This window comes from Cryptomeria japonica, chromosome 3 (assembly GCF_030272615.1).
Source record: "Cryptomeria japonica chromosome 3, Sugi_1.0, whole genome shotgun sequence".
In the NCBI taxonomy this organism is placed as follows: domain Eukaryota; kingdom Viridiplantae; phylum Streptophyta; class Pinopsida; order Cupressales; family Cupressaceae; genus Cryptomeria; species Cryptomeria japonica.
This window is the reverse complement of record NC_081407.1, coordinates 37,497,047-37,523,500: the sequence shown is the minus strand read 5'-3', so window position 1 is coordinate 37,523,500 and position 26,454 is coordinate 37,497,047. Positions and strand designations below refer to the sequence as shown.

Here is a 26,454-nt window from a genome sequence, read left to right as displayed (position 1 = left end):
CCCTTAAAGGACAAGACCGCTTTTTTAATTTCCTCAGCAGAGGGGATAGCAGAAAGGGCCTTATTCTGGTGAGGATCAATAATCTTGGGGATGTTGTCAATCGGATCCTGTTGCTTAGCAAAATCAATCTCCTTACTACATGTGAGGAGCTGAGAGAAGAAACTAATAGTTTCATCCCCAATGTCATCCTCCTTAAGAAGAATTTTGTCCTCAACAATTAATCTAGATATTCTATTCGCAATTTTATGTTTCATAGAAGTCATGTGAAAAAATTTAGTATTTCTATCCCCAGCTTCTAGCCAAATAGCCCCGGATCTCTGTCTTCAATAGATTTCCTCCCTAGATATAATGTTGTGAAGTTTGACTAAAATATCATCTTCCTTAGCCTTGGGATACTTTTTATAACCATCTTTCTGTATAGAGTTTTGGATATGGGATACTTTTTATAGCCATCTTTCTGTATAGAGTTTTGGATATGTTCTAATTCCTCCTTCATCTTTTTTTTAATTCAAAAATATCACCAAAAACCTTCTTATTCCAGATTCTTAATGTCATCTTTGATGTTTCTAAGTTTTTTAGCAACTTTGTACATGGTTGTTCCATCCACATCAATATTCCACCAATTGGCATGAATTTTTCCAAAGAGGGGTGAGAGATCCACATTTTCTCAAACTGGAAAGGGAAACACTGTTTACTCTTAATAGACTCAACAACAAAAGAAATGGGATAATGATCTGAGCCAATTCTATTGACAATTGACAGGGAACATCTATGAGAAAGGATCCAGTCACAAGTAATAAGGGATCTGTCAAGCCTTACCTGAATGAGGTCTTCTCCATCCCTGCGATTAGTCTAGGTGTAAGAAGCTCCAGTGAGATCAGTATCAATAAGAGCATTGACATTGATGAAGTCCATCAAATCAGATCTGCTATCCAGTTGGGCTTGAGTTCCTCCAAATTTTTCAATTCCTTGCAATGGAGTATTGAAATCTTCCATCAACAACTAGCTGTCCTGAGAGAAAGAGCTTCTTTTCTGTTGGATTTTATCCCAAAATTAATTCCTGGCAGCTTTGGAATTAGGGGCATAGATATTTGTAACCACCCATTCCTTTCCTTCAGTGATGCTTTTAACTTTCATAGATATAATATTTTACCATCTTCATCAATCATATCTCCTAAAATAGTTTTCTTGTTCCAAAAAATAGCCACCCCACCTAAGGCCCCATTCGAGCTACTACTACAGACTCCTCCATTTTTAAAGAAATTTAAATTCTCAACTTTCTCCTTACTCATTTTGGTTTCCTGCACAAGGATAATATCCAGCTTATGATCTCGAATGAGATTCCGTAATATATCTTGTTTATTGAGACCATTTAGGCCTCAAATGTTCCAAGAGATTACCTTCATTTGGAAACCTGGGGGCAGGATTCCTATATAGTTCGTTGCCTTCCACTAGCTATGTTTTGCTTACTCTCCTGGTCCCTAAGCCATTTCATGGGTTTATGACCCTGCAGAGATTTGGAAAGACCAATATCTATCTTGGATCTGGTCCTAGTTTTCACCCTATTACGGCATCCTGCCTTCTTATTTTTCTTTTTTCCATTCCCTGTTATTTCTTCCTCATGTTCATCTATGAGATCAACTTGCATGTTATTCCACAGTTCTCCTCTTTTCTGGGATGAAGTGGGCGTGTCAACTCCAACATTCTGGAATAAAGAGTTTATGTTAACCTTAGGCAATTTGAACTTGTTCTTCCTTCCAGAATTAACTTCAGGTCCAAAATCATTTGGGCAATCTTTATCACTTTTCATTATTGAAACTTGAAGGGCCTCATGTTGGGATTCAATTATATCATTAATCTCACTTTCTTCAAGAATCTCTTCAATGATTACATTCTCTTCCTCCTGAGCATGTAAGACTTCAAACATATTGACTGTTTTGATCTCAAATCCACTAATTTCGTCCTTTTTATCTTCCTTTAAAAGGGAAACCTTAAGAGGGTTATCTTTTCTATCATTTTCTGATAAGTCTTTTATGTTACCAGGAATTCCGCTCCTCCTTCCACTCTACTATCTTCCTTAATATTATTCTTTTCTTTCCATACCTATTTATGGGGATTATTAACCTTCATAGGTTTTTTGGGGTTACTAGGGCAAGCCTTAGCCCAATGTCCATCTTTCTTACAGGAAAAACACACAAAGGGGAGGGACTCAAACTCTATTGTATGTTCCCATAACCCAAGTTTGGAATTTATATCAATAGAACTAGGAAAATCCATCTTCTGCGAAATATTGACACAAATTCTCGCATAAACTAGTGTCTTTCGAGCTGAAGTCATTGGATCTATCGCAACAAGCTCCCCAAAGGAATTCGCTATACCTAAAAAAACATCCTCAACCCAGAATTCAAGCGGCAAGTTGGGCAACCTTACCTAGACCGGAGCAGATTCAAAGAAGGAATCATTGAGTTCCATATTTGGAGACCATTTTCTCAGGGATAGGGAAGATTTACCAAACATCCATGGTCCACTGCTTAATGTTGCTTCCAGATCTTCCCCACAAGAAAAGGAAAAAATTAAAAAACCCCTTGACAGGGCTGAAACATCAACCTGACCTTTCAGCCTCCATTTTCTCTTAACAAATGATCTAACATCCTCAATATTGAGTCGTGGTCCAACAAACTTTCCCACTAGAGAGAAGGCCATTAAAGAAATGCTATGATCAATAACCAAATCTGGAACAACAATAGCTATTTTACTCATTTTTCTATCAGAGATGTCTTCCACAAAGGGGAAGGACGATTTTCCAGTAGGCTTGTTTGCAAAAAGACTGCTCCAGGGTTTGAGAGCCTTCACCTCTGTAGTCTTTTCTAAGTCAGCTTTCACGCCCTCGGGACTCGATTTTGGAGTCTCTCTAACCTATTAGTCTCTGGTACCGAGACTTTGCATGGGCTTTTGGTATGGTATGGTCTGCTAATTAATATGGGCAAGACATGCTTCATTTTATTTTTTGTTGTGTCTGCTACGTTTTCAATTTTGATTAGGCAGTATAGACAACTATGGCATCAAGACCTTTATAATTAATTGAATTGATGTTTTATGTAGAAATAATATCATAGTGGATTAAGACTAAAAATTGTATAGAATGGGGTTACCTATGATTGATGAAACACAAGAAGTATATACATATGAAGTTATATGCTCTGTATTTGTCATTTGTGTAAGAATGGTCTATGAATCATAGCCTAAATTTTGTGTTTGAGTCTATGAATCATGGTCTAAGATAAATCTGTAGAATTATATGACCTGACTGGAGCATTTTATGATTATCACTATGACATCTGCCATACTATGGCTGTCCATTTTCCTCTATTCACCAATGTGTTGCTTGATCTCGGACTAACATGCTGACATGGCAATTTAAGATGTTTTGCATATTTTCGTGTGCATGGTGTTGTGTTTTTTGGGGGGGTGGTTGGTCTGTTTTGGAGGGAAAGGATACCAAGATGGAATGATAGTACCTTTTAAGCCACACCCTAAGATCTATATCAGGGAGCGAATATAAAGCTTCCAGAATTTTCATAAATTCAGCAGCATCTGTATAATTTAATGATCTTATTTCAATGGCAAAATTGCCAAACAATATAAGGTAGAAATACCATCAAAAGATTCTGTATATTTTTCTAGGAAGTCAATCTTCCTTGGGCCAGAGTGGAGGTTTTCTTGCCTCAGTTCTTTCCTACCAATGCCCACACCGAACCAAGATGTAAAATATTTTAAATCAATAAAATTTTCCGGCCCTTTGCCTATTACCTATAAAAAAAAAAAACAGTTAATTAAATTAATATTTAACTAATTCATTCTCAACCTCTTCTTCTATTAACTAAATAAATTATTCAATTTATTTAAATTAATTCATATACTCCAATAATTAATTAAATGAATAAAGCATATTTGTTTAATATAACCCCTTTCCTCATTTAAATAAATAAATAAATATTTATTTAAAATCTCTAAACTCCCCCTCTTGCATTCTCGTACAAATACAAGTTACACAATTTTAGTTGAAATAAATGAATTTTATTTTAATTAAAATCCTATTTTCCTCACTCACCAAACCCACTTGCATCCTAAACCCATTCTAGATTCTTCTAATACAATCCAAATTAGCCTAATCCCATCCCCTTATTATTGTCACATTCTTAAGCAAAGAGAAGTCATTTCTCAAAACCTCAAAGTCTTTGCAAAATATTAAAGGCTTTTATTCTTCAACAAGTTAACCCCCAAAGTCTTCATAACCATTTATGACTCTTACATAACCATTAATGGTTAAACTCAACTCACCCACATGGTTAGAGACTTTCCCTCTAACTCAACCCTCATTTAACTCATGGGTCTTTTCAAACATTTATTGCTTTGACCATGGTTATCCCTATTAACTCTTGCACAATAGTTTATCCATTGAATAAAGGCATTATTCATTGGATAAAAAATTTATTCACTAACTCAAGCCTAATGTTACCTCCTAAGGTAACCTTCATGTCATCTCAAGCATTTAAGGTAACCTTCATGTCATCTCAAGCATTTGTCATCATGGGATTGGGTTGAAAGCCATCACATGGATCATAAACCCATCAATCCTTGCCCTTGTTAAGATTACTCAATCTCAACCATCCATTGCCCTATTTTTCCTATAAATAGAGCTCTCATTCTTCATTTTAAGGATCCATAGATATTTATGCATCAAACTTATAATCATTTTTAAGAGAGCATTTAGGAGCATTTGCTTTGTTATTTTGCTAAAATTAACATAGACTAATTAGGTGATTTCTCATAGTGATTTATTTACACTTGCATAGGGATTTTGTTCTTATTTTCATAATCTTGAATTTTCATAAGACATCCATGAATAGTGCAAAAAGCTAAGGGCTACACTCATGTGGAACTTGGAGAGGAGAGGAACAAGGGAGGAGTAACTATGAGCATTGTGAGGAGCATCTTGGGGAGTTTTCTTTCCCTTTTCCGTTTTTGTATGTTTCTCATTATTTGCTTTATATCTCTCTTGATATGCATGTTTAGGATCATAGGTTCATTTGTATTTCGTTATTATCACTAACATATTAACATTTGAACTTGTGTGTTTCTTGTGTCCTTTTTAGCATACATCAGTAAGTTTCAAAGTCATTTGAATAGATTTCAAAATTACCAAAAATGGCAAATCTGGATTTTTTAAAAATCTACCAAAAAATAAATTTCTAGATTGTAATTAAAATAGGTTTATTTTTCATTGTAGCAACATAGTAGTTAGAGAAAAATGAAGAACTAATTAATTTGATTTATAGAGTTCCTTTTGTTTCTCTTTTTCTTTTGCTTAATGGTGAATGCTTAGTTGTAAGTTGGTTTCATCATTTGGTATCAAAGCAGGAAGATGGCTAGGAGAGGAAGAGGAAGAGGACGTCTTGCCTAGATACATAGAGATGTGCAAAGACTCCAAAGGCAAGTAGGAGATCTTATGAATATGATGAAAAATTAGAGAATTAGACAAATAAGAGACGACTTTGACCAAGAATCAAACCAAGGAGATATAAATCAACATGAATAACAACTAGATTGCACAACTTTTGAAGAGAGGATGCTTAGAGCATTAGAAGGGAAGAATGAAGTAATCAAAGTTAAAGTTTAGAGTATGTAGGTTGTCTTAAACTAGAGGAGTTGATTGATTGGTTGAATGATTTGGGGAAATTATTTGAATTGAAGTCTATGACAGAGGAAAATAAGCTTAAATTTGCATGCACCAAGTTGAAGGGTCACGCAATGATCTGGTGGAATCATTTACAAAATGAAAAAACACATAAATTTGAAATGATAAGTTTAATACTTAGAATAAGATGGCTAGAATTTTTTAGTATCATTTTGGGATAGATTACATCAAGGGAAAGGAAAATAGAGTGGCTGATGCCTTTAGTAGAAGACAACACCTAGAAATAATAGCAACCACGAGAACTACCTTGAGACAACAGGTGTTGGATAATCTCCAAGGGGATGAATATTATGACTTAGTTAAGAGCGCCTTAGAAACTGATCCTTCTAACCATCAATTTGATGGATACACTTTTGAGCCAAATGGACTCCTTAGATACATGAAGAGGATCTATGTTCCTAACCAAAGAGGGTTAAGGGATTTGATCATGGAGTAAATGCATAATGTTCCTTATTTTGGACACCCTGGTGTGAATAAGATGGTTGCATATATGAAACTCTTATATTTCTGGCTGATACTTAAGAAGGATGTAATAGCCTATGTGAGACAATGTTTTGAATGCCAGTGAGTCAAGGTTGAGCATATGCATTCGACAGGGTTGTTGTTTTCGCACCATGTGCCAAATTACAAATGTCAAGTGATAAGTACAAATTTTATTTAAGGTCTACCTATGTCCAAGCATAAGCATGACTGGTATTGGTTGTAGTAGACAAATTGACTAAAGTAGCTCATTTTATACCCAGTAACCTTAAAGATGGATCAGTAGCCTTGGCACATAAATTTGTTAAGGAAATTTTCCAATTACATGGGGTACTTGAGACAAAAATTTCAGTTAGGGATGTGAGAATGACTTCACGGTTTTGGACCACTTTGAATGAAGCCTTAGGGACAAGATTGAACTTTAGTACAACCTACCATCCTCAAACCAATGGACAGACTGAGAGGGTAAACCAAGTAGTAGAGGACTTATTGAGGATGTACTGTATAGATCAACAGTACAAGTGGGAGGATTTTATTGCCTTAGTTGAGTTTGCATACAACAATTCTTATCACTCCTCTATAGGCATGACACTATTTGAGGATTTGTATGGGTGTAAGTGCAAAACCCCTGTTAGTTGGGACAAAGTAGAAAACGAAGTCTTATTTGGTCCTGAACTACTTAAGGAAATGGATCTTGAATATTTGGTGTCAATAAAGGCTAGGCTTAAGGAAGCAGTCGATAAACAAAAGAGTTATGCAGATAAGAACAGGACATTCCGACAATTTTCAGAAGGGGATAAGGTATTTTTGAGGCTGAGACCTTAGAAGACTTCTATCTCTTTTGAGAAGTCCCCAAAATTGGCACCTAGATATGTTGGACCTTTTGACGTCCTACAAGTGGCTAATCCAGTTGCTTACGGACTTGCCCTACCACTTGCTCTTACCCGGATTCACAATGTTTTTCATGTTTAATTGCTTAAGCCCTATCATCCAAATGTTTCTCATATTCTTGATTGACATGCACTACATGTACACGACCTCGAGGTGGTGCTAGTGGAGCCACTCAGATTATTGATCTAGGCGCACTATTTAGTTGTGCAAGAGAGAGATCTTGCAGTATAAGGTCGAGTGGGACCAATATTAAGAGGAAAGTGCTACATGGGAAAATGCTAAGGATATTGAACATTATTTCCCACATTTTCTTTGATGGACTTAGATATTATTATTTTCATGCATGTTGTGTAATAAAACATTGGAACAATATCTCTTCCTAGTGGGGAAGGATTTCATGACCCAATTTAGACGAATGAGTTTTAGACTAAGTTTTTGATTAGGGGAAAAACAGGTTTTGAGGGGACCTGAAACCCCATACAACAGGTTTTGGAGGGACCCAAAATCCAATAGATTTTACCGGGTTCTAGAATCCAACAAAGCAGGCTTCTAAAAGAAATAAACAATGAAAAACCATGGCCAAAATCCAGCAAAGATGACTAAAGCCAGCAACAACCAGCATAGTCACGCCACATCCAACAAAGCTACAACTCCAAACTATAGCACAAAAGAGTAATAATCGAGGGTATAACAAGCACCCTCAGCCAACTTTCAGGGTTTTGAAAGGTACCCCTAGCCTTCAATAACAACACCAGATTACAACAGATATTCATACAATTTGGATCTGACCAGTAGGGGTTTTGAAAGGCTCCCTCAACCTTCAAACTGGGTTTTAAAATGGAACCCAAAACCAGCAACCAAAGGTTTTTCCAAGCACCCTCAACCTTAAATGATGAGCTCAAAACTCCAAACACAAGATTATCCCCAAACCAAAGATATCAGAAAGATAGACTAGGCCCTTTAAAACTATTAGCAACCGGCCTGCCTATAGGATAAACTAAGAACTCACAACTAGAAAAAGGGGGAACAAAGATCCCAAAAACTAGAAGGAAGGAGGCCAAACCAAGAAACAACAAAAAGGAACCAGTCCAGGAGACAAGCTGGGAGTCTGGAAAAAACAACTTCCGGACCCACCCAAGTAGACACCCATGAGAGAAGAAACAAGCATCCATAGCCAACAGCAAGAGGAGCACCAAAAGTCGAAAATTCCCAACATTCCATCTCTCCACCTCAATAGGAAAGAGCTCCACCTCTACATGACGAAGAATGAAGCACAAAGACAACAACCAACACTCTCCAGCAGCAAGCAGAAACCAGCCCTTTCCCCTCCATAGGAAATATGGTCACCTCTAACAAACAAGGAGGGGAATAGAACAAGAGCCAAGAAACCCCTCTCAAAGGTTCACACCAAAGACAACTCTCCACCTCAATAGGAGAATAGCCCAACAAAGAAGAATCGAAAAAAGAAGCTCCTTCGAAGAACCAAAACAACAACAAATCCTCAGCACAGAAGAAAGGAGAGAACACAAAGAGCCTCTCCACAAGAGATCCGCCAGGGTTCTAGATTTGCCTAGACACCATCCTAGACACAGGCAAGAGAACACCACCCACCAAAGAAAGAGCAGAAAAAATGCCATTGACAGGAACCATCGTACACCCTTGAAGACCAAAAACAGAGGCCACAAAAAACCCATGCCAAAATGCCTCCATCGGTGCCCCAGCCTCCACTCCTTCCTCTACACCAAACTCCTCCACCCCCCAATCCAACAAAGAAGAGCCACGAAGAGCCCCATCAGACTAAGTTGATAAGATAGATATTAATATTATTGATGATTGGTGATATTATTTAAATTTGACATTGATATTATGATGTGTCTGGCGATATTATTTATGTTTGACATTATGACGTATTGACGATATTATGATGTTATTTAATGATATTATGATGTTATTTAATTAAAAAACAATATTTTAATGTGATGATGCTATTAATGATATTATTTTAATTATGTTGCAAATTTATAAATATCATGATGATTTGATTATTTTTGACAATATTGTAATAGACCAATGTGGTCTCATAATCAAGCTAAGTAAGTTATGTATGATCAAGCCATGTAAGCTATGTAAAGGGGCTATGAGGCCTATTGTCAAAAATGCGATAGGAAGTCGCCAAGAGAATGTAACTAACAAAAAGTAAGGAAGACCACTAACCACTAACCTACTAACATGTGTCCTACTTGTGCATGATTTGTGGAATGTGTGCCTTCATGCTTAGTTTTCCTTCATTTCATGAATGATTGGGTTAAGTTGATGCTACTTAAGTTTTTTTTCTTCTAAGTTTACTTTAACCATACACATGAACCATTATGTAAGCGCTCTCTTTGATGAGTTTCCTTAAATGCGTGACGTTTGGGTTGGATGCTAATTTAAGTCATAGTTTTTCATTCACGCTAACTTATGGTTATCTTTAACTAATTGGTTAGAACATTTATTCATTTTGTTATTTCTTTTTCATAACTTATGGATCTTACTTTCTTTTCATTGAATGTAGTATTTGCACTCATATTAATGGTGATTGATATTTATTTAAATGCATGATAGTTAACTTAAATCTTGCATTTATGGAAATGGAAATTTACTTAGGAATCAATTATGTTAGTTTTTCTAAGGTTAGGACTAGTGGGTCCTTACAATAACACACATCCATATATTACTATTGGTCCTAAGATTTGACATAAGTAATAATCTTAAATTGAGTTTCAATATTTGGTCATGAACTTGATTAACGTTTTCTTGTTTAATGGGTCTTGCGCCCCCCTTATGGTCTTGTTTTACATCATTTTCAATAGAAGGTACTAACACATCCAACATGTTATGCTTCGCAATAAGTGTATTCACTTTTTGTTCTAGTTCTTCATTTTATCAAGGTTGACCAAGTCCTCCTAGACTATCCTCACCTCAAATGTGGTGAACCCTCTAACAACAAATGAACCTTGTGACTTTTCTCCTCCACCCACTCAACCTTCTTTTTGTTAGGGTTTCAAGTAGATCCAAAGCAAATATGAACTAACAATTATATGCATATTTAAATACAAAAGATAAAGAAATAAAACAGGACATAGATAACACATAGATTTAACGTGGTTCACCCAGAATGGGTTACATCCACCATACACAACCATCCAATCTTTCTTATTATCTAGCAAAAACAATACATCAATCTTACAATGCGTTAAGCATCCCAGCGAGGATACGTACTGAGTGTACAGTACTTTGTTGATCAGTCACCACATATCAACAATCTCCCACTTAGAAATTGATCAGGCTCCACACCAAACAATCTCCCACTTGGAGACTGATACTAGATAACACCACTGTACTTGCAACATCTATTAGATAAAACACTTGGACTTGACTGGTATAAATTCCACAATTACCAATCAAGAAGACCAATAGAAACTAATGAAGAAATCAACTTCTCATGTGGAACTGCCTTCATAAACATATCGGCAAGATTCTCACTTGTGTGAAACTTCTCAAGTTGTAACTGACCCTCCTCCAAAACAGTCCAGATGAAGTGGTACATGAGCTGAATGTGCTTTGTCCTTGAATGAAAAGTAGAGTTCTTCGCAAGATGAATGGCACTCTGGCTATTGGTATATAATGGGTGATCTTCCTGTATCTGACCCAATTCCTCTAGAAAACATTGTAACCAAATCATCTCCTTGTTGGCTTCTGTAGCAACAACATACTCAGCTTCAGTGGTTGAAAGTGCAACAACCTTTTGTAGCCTAGAAATCCAACTGACTGCAGTTCCCCCTATAGTAAAAATATACCTTGTAGTACTCCTCCGTGAATTAATATTGCCTGCCAGATCAGAGTCAACAAATCCACTCAGAGCAGCATTAGATCTTTTGAAACATAATGTCTTCGTAGTAGTTTCTTTCAAATATCGAAGAATCCATTTCACAACATTCCAATGTTCTATACCTGGATTACTCATAAACCTGCTCACAACTCCCACTGCATGTGCAATATCTGACCTTGTGCATACCATTGCATACATCAGACTGCCAACAGCTGATGAATACGGGATGTTAGACATTTTATTTACCTCTTCCTATTCCTTTGGGCACATCTCCTTAGTTAATTTGAAATAACTAGCCAAAGGTGTACTAATTGCTTTTGCATCCTGCATGTTAAATCTTTTCAACACCTTCTTTATATACTCACTTTGGGACAAATTCAAGGTTCTATTTTTCCTGTCCTATGTAATCCTCATACTGAGAATTTGCTTAGCTGCACCCAAATCCTTCATAGCAAATGACCTGGCTAATTTCTATTTAAGATCATTTATATGTTGCATGTTAGACCCAACAACAAGCATGCCATCAACATAAAGCAACAGGATAATATAACTGTCATTATCCAATCTCTTAAAATATACACAATGATCAAAATGACATCTATGATAACTGTGTTCAAGCATGAAACTATCAAATTTTAAATACAATTGTCGGGGTGCTTGCTTTAGGCCATACAAACTTTTCTTCAACCTACACACCAAGTTCTCCTTACCTTTGACCTCATATCCCTGTGGTTGCAACATGTAAATTTCCTCCTCCAAATCTCCAAGGAGAAAAACTGTTTTGCCATCTAATTGTTCAAGATGTAAATCATCTGCAGCCACAAGACTAAGTACAGTTCTAATTGAAGTCATTTTTACAACTGGAGAAAATATTTCATCATAATCTATACTTTTTTTTGTGCAAAACCTTTTACCACAAGTCTGGCCATATATCTTTTCTGACCTCCTTCCTCCTCCTTCAGCCTATAAATCTATTTATTAGGCAAGGCTCTTTTTTCTGCAAGTAAAGGGACTAAGTCCCAATTCTTATTTTTCATCAAGGAGTCCATCTCCTCTTTCATGCCTAGCTCCCACTGTTGTTTGGCATCCACCTACATTGCTTCTTTAGATTCTTCTAGTTCACCAAAATCAATAAATAATATAAAATACAAAGAAGGAGAAAATCTTTCAGGGGGTCTACTTGACCTTGTAGAACGTCTAACACTTGCAGGAGTTTGTGGGACATTCTGTTGTTGCTGAGCATTAGGTACCTGTGGCATTTCATTTTCAGGAATCTCATCCAACACCACATATTCTTGTTTGTCCTGTTCATGCTTCTTTTCCTACATCTGTTCTTTATACATAACTTTGTCATTGAATATAACATCTCTACTTCTAATTATTTTCTTATTTTCAAAATCCCATAACTGATAGCCATATTCATCTATCCCATATCCAATGAAGATACATTTATGAGATTTAGCATCAAGCTTGGTTTTGTTTTCTTTATCAACATGGACAAAAGCTTCACAACCAAAGGTTTTCAGAAAAAAATAATTTACCTTTTTACCAGTCCATGCCTCCTCTGGAATATCACCATCCAAAGGGGTTGAAGGTCCTCTATTTATCAAATAGACAGCAGTATGTACAACATCTGCCCAAAAATGTAAGGGCAATCCAGCATGCAATCTCATGCTCCTCGCGCGTTCCATGATAGTCCTATTCATTCTCTCTGACACACCATTTTCTCGTGGAGTTCCTGGAACTATCTTCTGCTTTCGAATCCCATTTAAGGAGCAGTAATCTTCAAATTCTTTGCTACAATACTCACCTCCATTATCTGATCTGAGACACTTCAACTTTTTTTCTATCTCATTCTCAACCAAAGCTCTCCATTTCTTAAAAGTTTCAAAAACATCTGATTTTTGTTTTAGGAAATATACCCATGTTTTTCTGGTTGAGTCATCAATAAAAATAACATAATAACAAGAGCCACCAAGAGATGATACCTGAGTTGGTCCCCATACATCTGAATGCACAAGCTCTAACTTCTCACTCTTCTTTTCTTTCTCAACCTTAAGAAATCTGATTCTTTTCTGTTTGCCCTAAACACAGTTTTCACATAACTCTAAATCAATCTTCTTTAGTCCTGGCAATAGATTTTTGGAGTGAAGGATTTTCATCTCTTTCTCACTCATGTGCCCAAGCCTATGGTGCCACATTTTCGAATTTGTTCTTGCAACATCTATTGTCGCCGTCCCTGCAGTAACTTTATCTGTAGTAGCTAAGATAGAGTAAGTGTTACCAGTACATAGATATAATGTGCCTACCTTCGCACCTTTAACTACTACTAATGATCCTTTAGTGACCTTCCAGATACTGTCTGAGAAGGTAACTATGCAACCTTCACTACCTAGTTGCCTTGCAAAAATTAAATTTCTTCTTAAATTAGGAATATGTCTTACCTCCTGCAGAAACTAGTCATTTCCATTCTGCAACTTGATCTTTATTTTTCCTTTTCTAACAATTTGACAAAGCTCATCATCACCCAAATGTACTTGTCCAAAATCACCTTAAACATAATCTAGAAAATATTTTCTATGGGGTGTAGCATGAAATGAAGCCCTATAATCTATTACCCAGGAATCATTAACATTATCCAAACATAAGATTAAAGCATCTTGTAAAGTATTACCTGCAATATTAGCTTCCTTAATATCATTTTCATTTTTGTCTCCTTCTTTGTTTTTTCGAGACCAACAGTCTTTCTTTAGATGACCAGGCTTTCCGCAGTACTAGCAATCTTTCTTTCTTCTAGATTGAGAGTGTCATTTCTTTGACTTCCCTCATGACTTCTCATTCCAAGGGCCTTTTCCTCTTTCCTTTGATCTTCCTCTGTTTTCCACATTCAAAACACTACTTGATGATGTTGAAGTCTCACCTATGCTTTTCCTTCGCATTTCCTCACTTAGGATAACACCAACAATATCATCAAATATCAAAGTATTTTTACTAGAGACAGAGTTGCTTACAACTATAACTAAGCTATTCCAGCTTTCTGGTAAAGAAAATAAAATCAAGAGAGCCGTAACCTCTTCTACAAAAGTAATTTTTATTGAAGACAATTGATTGGTAATTGTATTAAATTCATTTAAGTGCTTTGCTACAGATCCTCCCTCACTCATTTTCAAATTAAACAAACGCTTCATAAGAAATATCTTATTCGAAGCCGAGGGGTTCTCATGCAACTTAGCCAATGTCACCATCAAATCTATAGTCGTTTTTGCTTATGTTATATTGAATGCTGCAGGCGGTGCAAGGCACAATCGAATGGATTCCAGTGCCTTTCTATCTAAAATGTCCCACTCTTCATCTGACATTGCGGTTGCTTTCTTTGCCTTTCCTTCCAATGGCTGCCACAAATCCTTTTGATATAGGTAATCCTCCATCTGCATTTTCCATAACTGATAATTCTGGTCGTTAAACTTTTCGTCCTTGAATTTGGAATCCTCCATTGCTCCCACTCAAATCTGAAAATCCTGCCAATTTACAAAAAACCTCGCTCTGATACCAATTGTTAGGGTTTCAAGCAGATCCGAAGCAAATATAAACTAACAATTATATGCAGATTTAAATACAAAAGATAAAGAAATAAAACAGGACACAGATAACACAAAGATTTAACGTGGTTCACCCAGAATGGGTTGCGTCCACCATACACAACCGTCCAATCTTTCTTATTATCCAACAAAAACGGTACATCAACCTTACAATGCCTTAAGCATCCCAACCGCTTATAACATGCATTTTTAGGGCAACAAACAAAGTCGGCCTTTTTAGGGTTCTATTACAATGTCGGTTTTCATCAACAAAAAATGGCAATTTTTTTTTTTTCGGGGGCTACCACCCCCAAACCCCCATAGCGGGCTACACCCACTTTCCTGGGGCCTGACCCAACCCGACCCTAGACCCCGGCAAGGATACGTGTTGAGTGTACAGTACTTTTCTGATCAGTTGCCACATATCAACACTTTCTATCCAACCAAACCTAAACCCAAAGCACATACAACTCTTGCTAACCCTCCTAAGCATGTCTTATGCATTCTCTTAAAATATTAAATTATAAATTTGTTCTACCCATTCAATTTAAACACACTCTAGGTGTGGTCCTTTAGGATGTTTTGTTACTTTACCAAATTTTATCTTGCTTTAAAGTCTAAAATGATCTTCTTTATTTTGTCATTATCACTCTTTTGTAATAATACACTTTTGTCGTACTCTTCTAATACTACTACTTTAGTGGTAGATGAGGGTATACTAATGCTTGTGTGACCTTTCCTATACCTTGTATATCCAATATTTCTATCACATTTGATACACTTCTACCTTCTTTTGATAAGAAAATGTGTGTCGATTATTGAAATTCCACATATATAACTATCATATTTACTTGTGTTATGTTTCAAAATCTTGTGAGGTTTCTTTTCCATTCCCTTATGTGGTGCTAAAACAATATGATATAATGAAAATGTAGTATTAAGGATTGATATAATGAATATGATAATGTAGAAGCATATCAAATCCCTTGATATAATTATGATTAAAAATTAAGGAAAAGAGTTTTGTGTGAACATATAATGAAAGGATCAAGCAATTAAGAATCACTACTATGGATAGGGAATATATATACTAAAATGTTTTAGTATTTTAATATTAAGTATGAAACATTGCATTTGAAAAAATAGCAAGAATGACAAGACTCAAATCATATATCAATTAAGGAACAATAAGCATGAAATATTATAGGAATAAATTTTTATCTTAGACAGTAGAAAAATATTGTTATCTCACGTCTGAAATTGAAATGAGTAAAAACAAAAAGTATCAAGCATGATTAAGTGAAAAATAAACATCCATAAACCATAAGCTCAAATATTAAAAAAATCTCAAAGTTTGCCAAAATATAAAAGTGAAAGGGAAACCTTAAGGAATTTTTCATTCTTTTATTTAGTGTGAACCTAAATCAATTATGTAATACTAATCAAATATAAACGAATTCAATCAGCTAAGCTAAACCAAGTAATTACATAAATTGACAAAGGGGAGAGACATTGTGTAGCTATTTTATTATGATGGATTAACTAATACATGATCTAACAGTGACTTTAAGTCATATTTGAGATTTGCAAGCAAACAAATATGACAAATCAACTTAATTATTCTAATCCCTACCTCCAATATTGCTAAATTTGCTCAATTCCACATACTGAAAATATTGCTATCATGGGCATGCCTTTATCTGCAATATTGATAAATTTGCTCACCTCCACCAATATTGCTATCATGAGTAGGCCCTTATCTGCACTATTGCTAAATTTGCTCACCTACACCTAGTAGAAAATATGAGATGAGGAAATGTCGAAAACCTAGTTCATATAGAATTGAATTGCTTCCTCTCACCTTAATCAAATAGCTTTGTTTCTATTATTGATGATTAAATCACTAAAAGGGGCGTAGCCCGTCTAACTCAGTTGGTAGAGCACAAGGCTCTTAACCTTGTGATCGTGGGTTCGAGCCCCATGGTAGGCACTCCATTTGGTGTTACTTGGCTACATGGGAATACAAGTAATTAGAAAAACCAACACAAAAATCCATTTTCCTAATGGGTATAATGGTTATTTATCGTTGAAATGAATTATTGTCATCCTAATAAGTTGTTGAGGCATCAAGGATTCCAACTACTAGTCAATAGTGTTATAGGTAACCCACATTTGATATATGTTCTTCATTAGTCTAACAATTTTACTCACCCTCAATTATGTCAAGGGGTTAATGTAGAAGTCATCGGTTGTCGCAAATAGTAGAAACATAGCTATGATCCTCCTCTATTAACAATACGTTTATCTAAGCTTTTGTTAACACGTTTGTTCTTAAGCATGATTTGTGTCTACAAGCATGACTTTTGTAAATGTACCAACCTTCCATAGAGGCCACTGCAAAATGTTTTTGATGATTTAGCATACGTTCTTAAGAAATCAATACTAAGCTCAAGTGGTGAATACTGAATACATTAGTGCTAATAAAGTGGAGTCCTTGGTTCAAACTTACCCTTAATGGATTGGGCCAAGTGAATGGGGTTTCTTGTACAATAAGGTCAACACATTTTCTTGAATTATAATGTTAATTATTGATCACTTTTATTAAATTTAGGTTATTGGATGTATGTAGGTATGGTAATTCCTATTTAGAGTTTGTATATTAAATAAATAATCTTTTTGGAAAGAAATAATCAATTTAATTGATTATCCATCTATTAAAGAGGTTTGAGTTGGACAACCATGATAGCACCATCATAAATTTAGATAACATGTGATATTAAATGATTAAATATTGTGATATAAACAAAATTCTAATTGAATTTTATAATTATTAATTAATTATATATATATATATATATATAAAAGCTGAATAAAAAAAATGCAGTAATTTAGAATATTTGTGATAACATCTTTGTAACCCTTTTTATCGTTTCGGGTAATTTAGAATATTTCACTTGTTTGATCTGTATTTTTAAAGGTCACATTTTTTATGTGTTCCTTCTCAGTAGCGGCACTCATAGAATACCTAGTTTGCCCTTTGTTTGACGCACCTGCTGAAACATGATCAGCAAATTAGTCTTCTGATTACCTCTGCGGTGCAATCCGTTTCTCAAAACCCCGAACCATTTTCGCTTTAATTTCTCAACTCTTGCAGAGAATAATGTTAGCAACAGCAATGCCCCTGCACAAAATCTCTTCGTGCACTTTGTTACCACCAGATTTAACATAATTTCAGCCGACGCCGCAAAAATGTTAAAATATCAGCCCTCGTTGGGGAGGCTCAAGACCCTGGATAAGGTTGAACAGCTCCTGTGCATGCTCAACAGACATGGCTGCACCGAAAATCAAATTGCAAACATAATCAGATCGCAGCCCTCGCTTATATTGACAAGTGCAGAAAGAGTGCTGGAGCCCAAGATTCAGTTGCTAAAAGATTTCTGCGTGGAAAGGGAAATATGGCCAAATTTGTAACGAGGTGCCCGAGGATCTTGACCTCGAAGTCGGAGACCCTCCGCTCTAACCTTGAGCTTCTCAAGAAAGTATTCCTAACGGGATTTTCTGTTCAAAGCGGTTATGAAGAACAACAATATTCTTGAAATCAAATTCTGAAGACTCTGGAATCCTCGATTGCCTTTTGGGAGCGTTTTGGTTTCGATTGCCTTTTGGGAGCGTTTTGGTTTCCGTGGAACAGAGCTCACCAAGTTTTTGTTGTTTAACCCTAGGGTTTTCGAGCGCTGTATTCTGACGCCCGTACAACTTGATCTCATTAGCAAGATTGGCATTCGCAAGGAAAAAAAAACGTACAAATATGTTGCGAGCATGGTGGCCAACATTCGCATCCAGGTGTTAGAGGCCAAGATAGACATTCTTCGGCTTTACGGCCTTTCGCCTGCACAAGCCTGGGAAGTCGTTAGGGTTTGCCCTTCTGTACTCTTGCTTTCGAAGGAAAACATTAAGAAAAAAATGGACTTTATGCTCAATCACATGGAACTCTCTATAGACTTTGTGGCAAAGCATTCACGCATGTTTTCAATGAGTTTGGACAAGGTAATGAGGCCTAGGTTTTTAGTTATCCAAACTATGACAGCAATGAATGGAGCAGGGGAGGTTAATCCCACGCGACTTTGTACTATGTTGAAGATGACGGAGGCCAAGTTTGTTGCCCAGATCATACAAGGGCATCCTGAGTCCGCTGCTCTGTGGACTGTTTATAAAGATGCCATTGCTAGTGTCTCAGAAAGCTCAAATATTTCAGTTTCTTAGCATTTGATGTCTTTTTCGGAGTCCATCACATCGATGGTGTTGGCTGTGGGTATTTAAAATGGAGGCGATCATGATCCTGTTCTTTCTGATAGCACCAATAGGTGGAATGTATGATCTTGCTTCACCTGTTTCTCTGATGCACAAACTACTGTCCATGATTTGGGATTTTAATTGCTTTACAATCAAGTTAAGCTTATTGTAAGCTTTCTATAATGATCATCTAGTTAATTTCATTGTGTGTCGAAGTGATTTGTGATCTTTCATCATATTGAAGATGCAAATTTTGCAGATTATTGTGTGAGAAATTATTAGTGAGTTACGGTATTTGTTCTGGTTATGGTTGTAACTTTGCTACAACTTTTATGGGATAGTATATAAAAGCAGTAAATTATGCTTATAAGATAGTACATACCAGCTGTAATTATGCTTTTTCCGGTTATGTGTGTAATGACAGTCTGTTGACTATGTTTCTGTATTGCTTGGTTGAAGAATTCTTTTTGACAGTTGTTGACTGTCTTTATCTTTGTATTAGCAATCAGAAAAAAAATAATGTATACAGATTTTTTTATTTTTTTTTCTATAACAGATGTTTTGTTTAGCTAAACATAAATTAAAAAAATATATATGAAAACGTTTAAAATTTTCTAATTGTTAATTTGAACAATAACTATTATTTAAAATTTCTAAGGAATATTAGTTAGCTAACTTATAGTTGTTAAAAGTATCTTGGAAACCTCTTCCTTCTTTCAGTAGATCTCTCTATTTCACTTTTTATGAAAATTTTCTTTGGGTTCATAGGTAGGGTTTTGATAGAGTCGCCATTATTCATTTGCTTTATATAATTGGTACCTTCTTTATAAAATAATGTTACACTTTCCCATACATTCTAAATTGATGAGGTTCATGTGTATACATTGTTTTAGAACTTGAAATTTGGAGAATGGTGATTGCAAATATTATTTTGATAGACGACTTCAAATATGATAGATTATTACTTTCATATTTAGCACATGAAACAATTTTATATTTTTGAAGTAGTTTCATTATGTATTTGTTCATGCGGGAATTGAAAAATTTAATAGTGAGATATTCTCTAGTGCTACTCTTCATTTGTGATGACCAAATTTTAAACCAATAAAATATCCAAAAAGAATCTAATTTTTGTTTGTACTTGAGAGGCAATAAGGTCTAATTCTTCTATATGTACACTTATTTTTTCTATGATCTTCGACTCTTATCCAATAATTCTGTTTGGTCCACATAAGTAATAATATTTGGTTGAGGTTTTTGTATTTGATCATGAACTTGATTAATATTTTCTTCTCCTTTCTTTTTTAATAGGCATGTTGCTCCCCTTATGGTCATGTTCTACATCTTTTTCATCAAAATTACTACCACATACCCAACAAGCTATGCTTTTACAATAAGTGTATTCTTTTTTTGACTTAGTTCTTCATTTCATCAAGGTTGACCATATCCTCCTAGATTAACCTTCTCCTCAAATGTGGTGAACCCTCTACCTACGGATAGCCCTTGTGACTTTTCTTCACCCACTTGACCTTCTTTCTATCCATCCAAACCAAAACTCAAATCATATAACCCTATTGCTAACCTTCCTTAACATGTCTTTCATATTCTCTTAAAATATAAGTATTCCACCTATTCAATTTAATCATGTCCAAAGTGTGGCCCCTTAGAATGTTTTGCTAGTTGGTTATCATTCTTTAAATTCTAAAATTTAAGATCTTGATGAAATCATTATCACTCTTTTATAACTTGCACTTGCATCAAAAGATGGTGCAAGGGTTATGCAATAGAGAATTATATAAATGAATATATAAGAAAGTATAATTTAATATGTACATAAAGGATACATTAATTCAATTTACAAAATCTTTTATAAAAGTATTTTTTGTATATACAATTTTTAAATACAATCTTGATTTTAAGTTCTTTAAGAATTTTACACCAAGATTGTAAGGTCCAAGTGTAATGGTTATGTCGATTTTAAAAAGAATCACACTTTATGACTTGTTTGTATAATTCTATACATTTTCTCAATCTAATCTAATTAGTGTAAAATAATAATCTATAATTAAAATAAGTAATAAATTTATATTGTTAAAATACACTTATAGATTTCTAAATAAAGAAAGCATGGAGCGGTGTTGACGGTCATTGTTGGTTCACCACTTGTTGGTTCAGTGCCTACGAACGATGGTATCCTTGGTGTGATTGATTTCCCACCTTTAGGTTTTGGTTTGTTGTATGTGGATGCTCATTCTTCCCCAATGCCTCATTCCTATGCTAAGGTGGTTGGTTCTTCTGGTGGTAATAAAACACTCCTTATGCTCCTTCTCATCCCTCTCATATGGATAAACCCTTGCACCATTCTTCTTCTACCCCTACTACTATTTGTAGACAGAAGTGTTAGAGAAAGAAGAATACTTCTCTCGTGTTGCTCTTTTCTATAGATTCAATGGTTTATGGCGTTCGCTTCTAAATTTGAGCAAATGGGTTTTAGATTCTTAAAGGCCCATTATTAAGGATATGATTGAACCTTATTATTCTACTAGAAGATTTTTTTGGCTACTTTAATTTGAGAATGACAGACCTTAGGTGCTGGAAAGTGGTGTTTGGATGCAGGGTAAGCACTTGCTTTCTTTGAGGCCTTGGTTCTATTCCTTCAACCCTCTTTCTAAATCTATTAGTGTTATTCCTACTTGGTTCAAACATCCTAATCCACCTCTCTAGTTTTGGGATAAATCTTGTTTTGAATATATTGGAAATGCTATTGGAAGTTTAATTGTGGTTAATGCTTCTTCTATAATCTATGATCATCCTACATTTTATTGATACCTAAAAAGATCTACATGGAGAGGTGATCTTGATGGTTGGGGATAGACCATGTTCTCATATTCTTGATTATGAGGGTCTTCCTTTTCGCTTCATGAGATGTTTTCCTTCTCGTCACCTGGCTAAAAATTATCAAAGTACATGTTGTAATGATGCGACATGGTGGAAAAATGCTCTTCGTGAGTATCTTACTATGGGAAAGTTTTATAATTTTGAGGATGATTCTGGGGATGAGGGATTGGTTTTGAAAGCTGTTACTACTTTTGTGATTCTTGATGGTCCTATTGAGTAATAGATGTGTCCAAATTTGCCTACAAAGACTATTGTGGCTAGCAAGCATGATTAAATTTGGCTATGGCTACTTTTGTGACCTCTACCTTTTGAGCTCTTGGTGGCTTATCCTCCTACTTCTCCTTGCTCTATACATTTGGAGGATGTTCTTTCTTATATGGTTGTGCAAAGTGGGAAGAGAGGTTTTCCTAAGCATAACTATGCCTCTCAATTTTTGGTCAAGGGTGCTCATGGTGGTCGAAAGGCTCCAGGGGTGGTATAGTTTCCATCTCTTTGGTTTGTCGTTTAGTTATTTGTAAAGGGTTTTGGGTTCCCTTCATAATCCACTTGTTTATTATGACTTGCTATTGGTTTGATGTTGTTTGTTTGTGTTCCATCTTCAACACCATTCAAAAAGTGTATTTTGGATCTTGCTAAAATCCATTTGTACAGGGTTTCAAGTCCCTTTAAAACTTGCTTTGCCTTTAATCAAAATTAATTTTAATATTACTTATTTTAGAATCTTTCACAAAATTAAGTAAACGTATCATTTTGATATACAACATTTAAAGTTAGAAATATTATGTTGTTAAGAATTAAAATAATAATAATATATTGCTTTTTTTTTATCGATAATGGGCCGAAGCCGATAAGGTGCACATACCCTACCCCCTTGTAGGATTTGAACTTGTGACCTCTGTTTCAAGAGCACAAGTTCTCCACCACTAGGCCAACTCAGGTTGTACAATAATAATATATTGTTCTATTTTATGATTGATTTTATTTTTTTCATAACTAGAACATATACGACTAACCAACGAACCATCAAAATCAACTATGACAATCATTAAACACAAGTATCTAGTTTACAATAATAACCATGATTATTTGACTTGAAATGATGGACAAAATGTCCTTAAATGGAAAATTTTATAATTACTACTATAACTATTGATTGTTCAAAGGAAATTTATAAGAAGAATATATAAATAAAATCATACTTGTACTATACTTAGAACTGTTTCATGAATGATTTATATCCCATTGTAAAAAAAATCTTAATTATTCATATTTATGTGGATTCTTGAAAAGATTAATATAACTTGAATTTGATGAGTATAGACTACAATAAGGTTTGCATAAATATGAAAACTTACTAGAATTTTATAAGGTTAATAAGTTTCCTAATATCATTATTAAATATATGGTACACTCAACTTGAAAAATTTTTACTAATTAATAATATTGGAGTTCACGCATCACACAAAAATGTATAATCGATTGTAAACAATAGCTTTACATTCATATGAATTCAACATATTTTGTTATAGATTTGTTATGTTTTGATTAATTATCATAAAGAGACTTCAGTAATTTTGTGTGGGCATTCATTCACTTTGATTCTTTATAGAAAATAAAATACATTGAACCCATGAAAAAGACTTCATCAAAACATGGACTAACTATCATAGAACAATTTAGCAAATAATAAAACACTTACACTATTTTTGTCTAATGAAATGACATTCAACAAGCAAATAAATAACCATTGTGCACTTTAAAACTATGAATCAACCTTGCACATTTCCTTTTATAGAAGCATGAAATTCAGACATAACTTGACAATAATAAAACAATATGGTTTAAACATAATTCGTACACTATTTTTAGGTATCAAGATTCAGGCCCACTCAAGGAAGGCCACGACTATTCTGGCTCCAAAATGGACCTTTCGTATAACATGATAGCGACGTGTTAGTCAATCGCAGTCGTTTATTGCAAAATCGACTGTGTAAAACGCATGACTAACACGCGTGTTAGTCAATCCGTACTGCCGTTTTGGAGCCAGAATAGATGCATCCCTCAAGGAATGGTTTGACTTAAGCAAATGTAAGGCTTGGCTTTCAACTTTTTACCATTGGAAACCTTAAAACCACAGATATCATTCAACTTTTGGAATCATTGCAAAATAACCCTGCAAATAATAACTCTTACAGTAATTTTGGACATTGAATTGTCAAGCCCAATCAGAGAATGGTTTTTCTTAAGTAGATCCAAATCTTGAAATGTATCATCTCCAGAGTTCTTTTGCAAATAATAAAGCTAGAATAAAAACCCTACACTAATTTTGGGTATTAAAATCTCAAGACTGCTCAAAGAATGGCTTTGCTTAGACAAATCCAAATCTCGAATTTTACATTTTCGAAGCTCAAACTTAAGTAAATACCCTGGGATGTTTCAAACTTGTCCATGTAAAAAGAACTCAGTAAATACTATTTCATTCTAATCAATCTTTGAAGCCAACTACGCTTTCAAATTTTCACATGTAATCAAGCCTACTTACAACCATATTTCCGTTCTTTGTTGAGCTCTTGTGCACACATAAAATCTGAGAGAAAATATATCAAGCAAGATCAATGGAGATAAGAAGAATGGAGATCCAAACCCTATTGAACATGTGATGGTATAATCTTTGTGATTTAATTTGATTTGCATTGTCTTAGGTAATCTTCATATGTTATGGTGGATCTTTTTTGATTGTCAGGCTAGGGTTTTGTGGTTGAATCCATTTAGTCTTTCAATATTATTAATAGAAGAATTAGGATAAAGTAATTAAATAAATAAAGATATTTATTTAATTAGACAAGATAATTTTAGGTGTCTACATTTTGCCCCTCTTTGAGGCAATGCAGCTTGTCGCGTTGTTTCAAAAAAGATAAGATGAACTGATACAAAGTTGCCCCAAGATGGGAATGATATGCCTCCTCGAGAGATTGGATGAAAATATTTGAAAAGATCGCAAACAATCCCTCGATAAGAAAGAAAGGCTAGAATGGACTGACCGGATAGGATAAAGTGACAGAGTCACGGGATAAAGAAGACTGACTCGGGAGAGTAGGGCTAAGGTAGTCTATAAGATAGACTACGAGAGGAAACATCCTCATTTTCATCCACACATCCAAGAGATCATAGTGCAGAGAGAGCAGAGAGCAGTCAACAGCGATGGCTTTGGTGCATAGATTCGATCGCGTTCGCTGATTTCAGAGGCCAGCAGATGCAGGAGAGTCGGTAAGTACCACAAAAACCTCCTTGTACTTTGGTGCATTAAATGTTATCATAAATGCATATTAGGTAGGAAATAAATGCGCTTTAGGTATGTCAAGCGGGGGGGAAAAAATGTTAAGGTACATTTGCGTTGGTGCCAGGCATGTCTGGGTAGGCTAGGTGCGTCCATGTTGGTGCCACGTGCGTCTACGAATGCAGTAGCATTTGTGTTCAATGCAAACGCGTTTATGTCTTGCAGGCGCGTTTGTGAAGGACAAGCGTGTCTGTGCAGAGAAGAGGCACGTCTATGTGATTCAGGCACGTCTATGCAGAACAGGCGCGTATGCGCAGTATATAAGCGCGTTTATGTCTTCAAGGCCAAATCGACAGTTATGTGACGAACATACGTTGTCGATTGGATAAGCTGCTGAGAGGATACACTCAAGAAGGTCCTCTAGGGAAGACCAGGATAGCAGATAGGGCTAGGATTGACAATTTTGTGATAGAACATACGTTGCCAATCAGGAAACTACTCAAGAGGATACACTCATGTAGAGGCCCTAGGATAGGATCAAAGCAACACTTTGTGATGAATAGGGAATGCTACTAGGATAAAAAAGTAGTACTTTGTGATGAACAAGGAGTACTAAAAAGAGCAACACTTTGTGATGAACAATGAGTACCACTAGGATAGAAAACAATACTTTGTGATGAACATGGAGTACCACTAGGATAGGAAGCAGAGGACACAGGGGAAGGATACATCTATGTTCTGTGGGCAGGGGAGGAGATAGGCTACTAGAGAGACCTATACTATGGAGTGGTGCCACCAGATCAGCGAGGTAGGAGCTTTCGTAGACCATTGTGGACTGCGACGACCACTGGAGGGAGAGATAAGAGATAGGCGTCTAATGGTGGTGTTATGGGTCCCCCACCACCACTAGATAGAGGGGACAAGAGAGATGATCCTGAGGTGGGTCCTTCCAGGGCTCAGACTCCATCGAGGTCAGTTGGCTCCGAGGGAGGGAGTTCATTATAGCCTTAGAGGGCTCCCTATGTATCAGTTTTGTATCATTTTGTACAATGATGTAAACACCTTTGGGTGATTTTGTAGCCATATGTATTTTGACATCATTGTATCATGACACTTATGATTATATATATGAGATGATTCATCCTTGTGGTAGCTATATGCATGTGTACCTATGTGATGTATGTTTCTATGTGATGCTTATGATATGGATGCAAATATGTACATGATGAAATGCAATTTTTTTTTGTTCTTTTATGTTTTTAATATGTATGCAAATGCAAATGTGAATGTATGAAATGCAGATGAATATGATAATGCAAATGACTATTTACATGATGAGAATGTAAAATGTGCTAACATGTGTTGTGTGTCGGATGTGATGCAATTGTGATATCTATATGTATGTATG

At 35.5% G+C, this 26,454-nt stretch overlaps 1 non-coding gene across 1 annotated transcript; it reads left to right on the top strand.

Annotated features, from left to right (window-relative positions):
• The first annotated feature begins 16,495 nt into the window (after nt 1-16,495).
• TRNAK-CUU (transfer RNA lysine (anticodon CUU)) lies at nt 16,496-16,568 on the top strand. The gene has a single exon. It is a non-coding gene; the product is annotated as a tRNA-Lys (tRNA).
• Nucleotides 16,569-26,454: the final 9,886 nt, after the last annotated feature.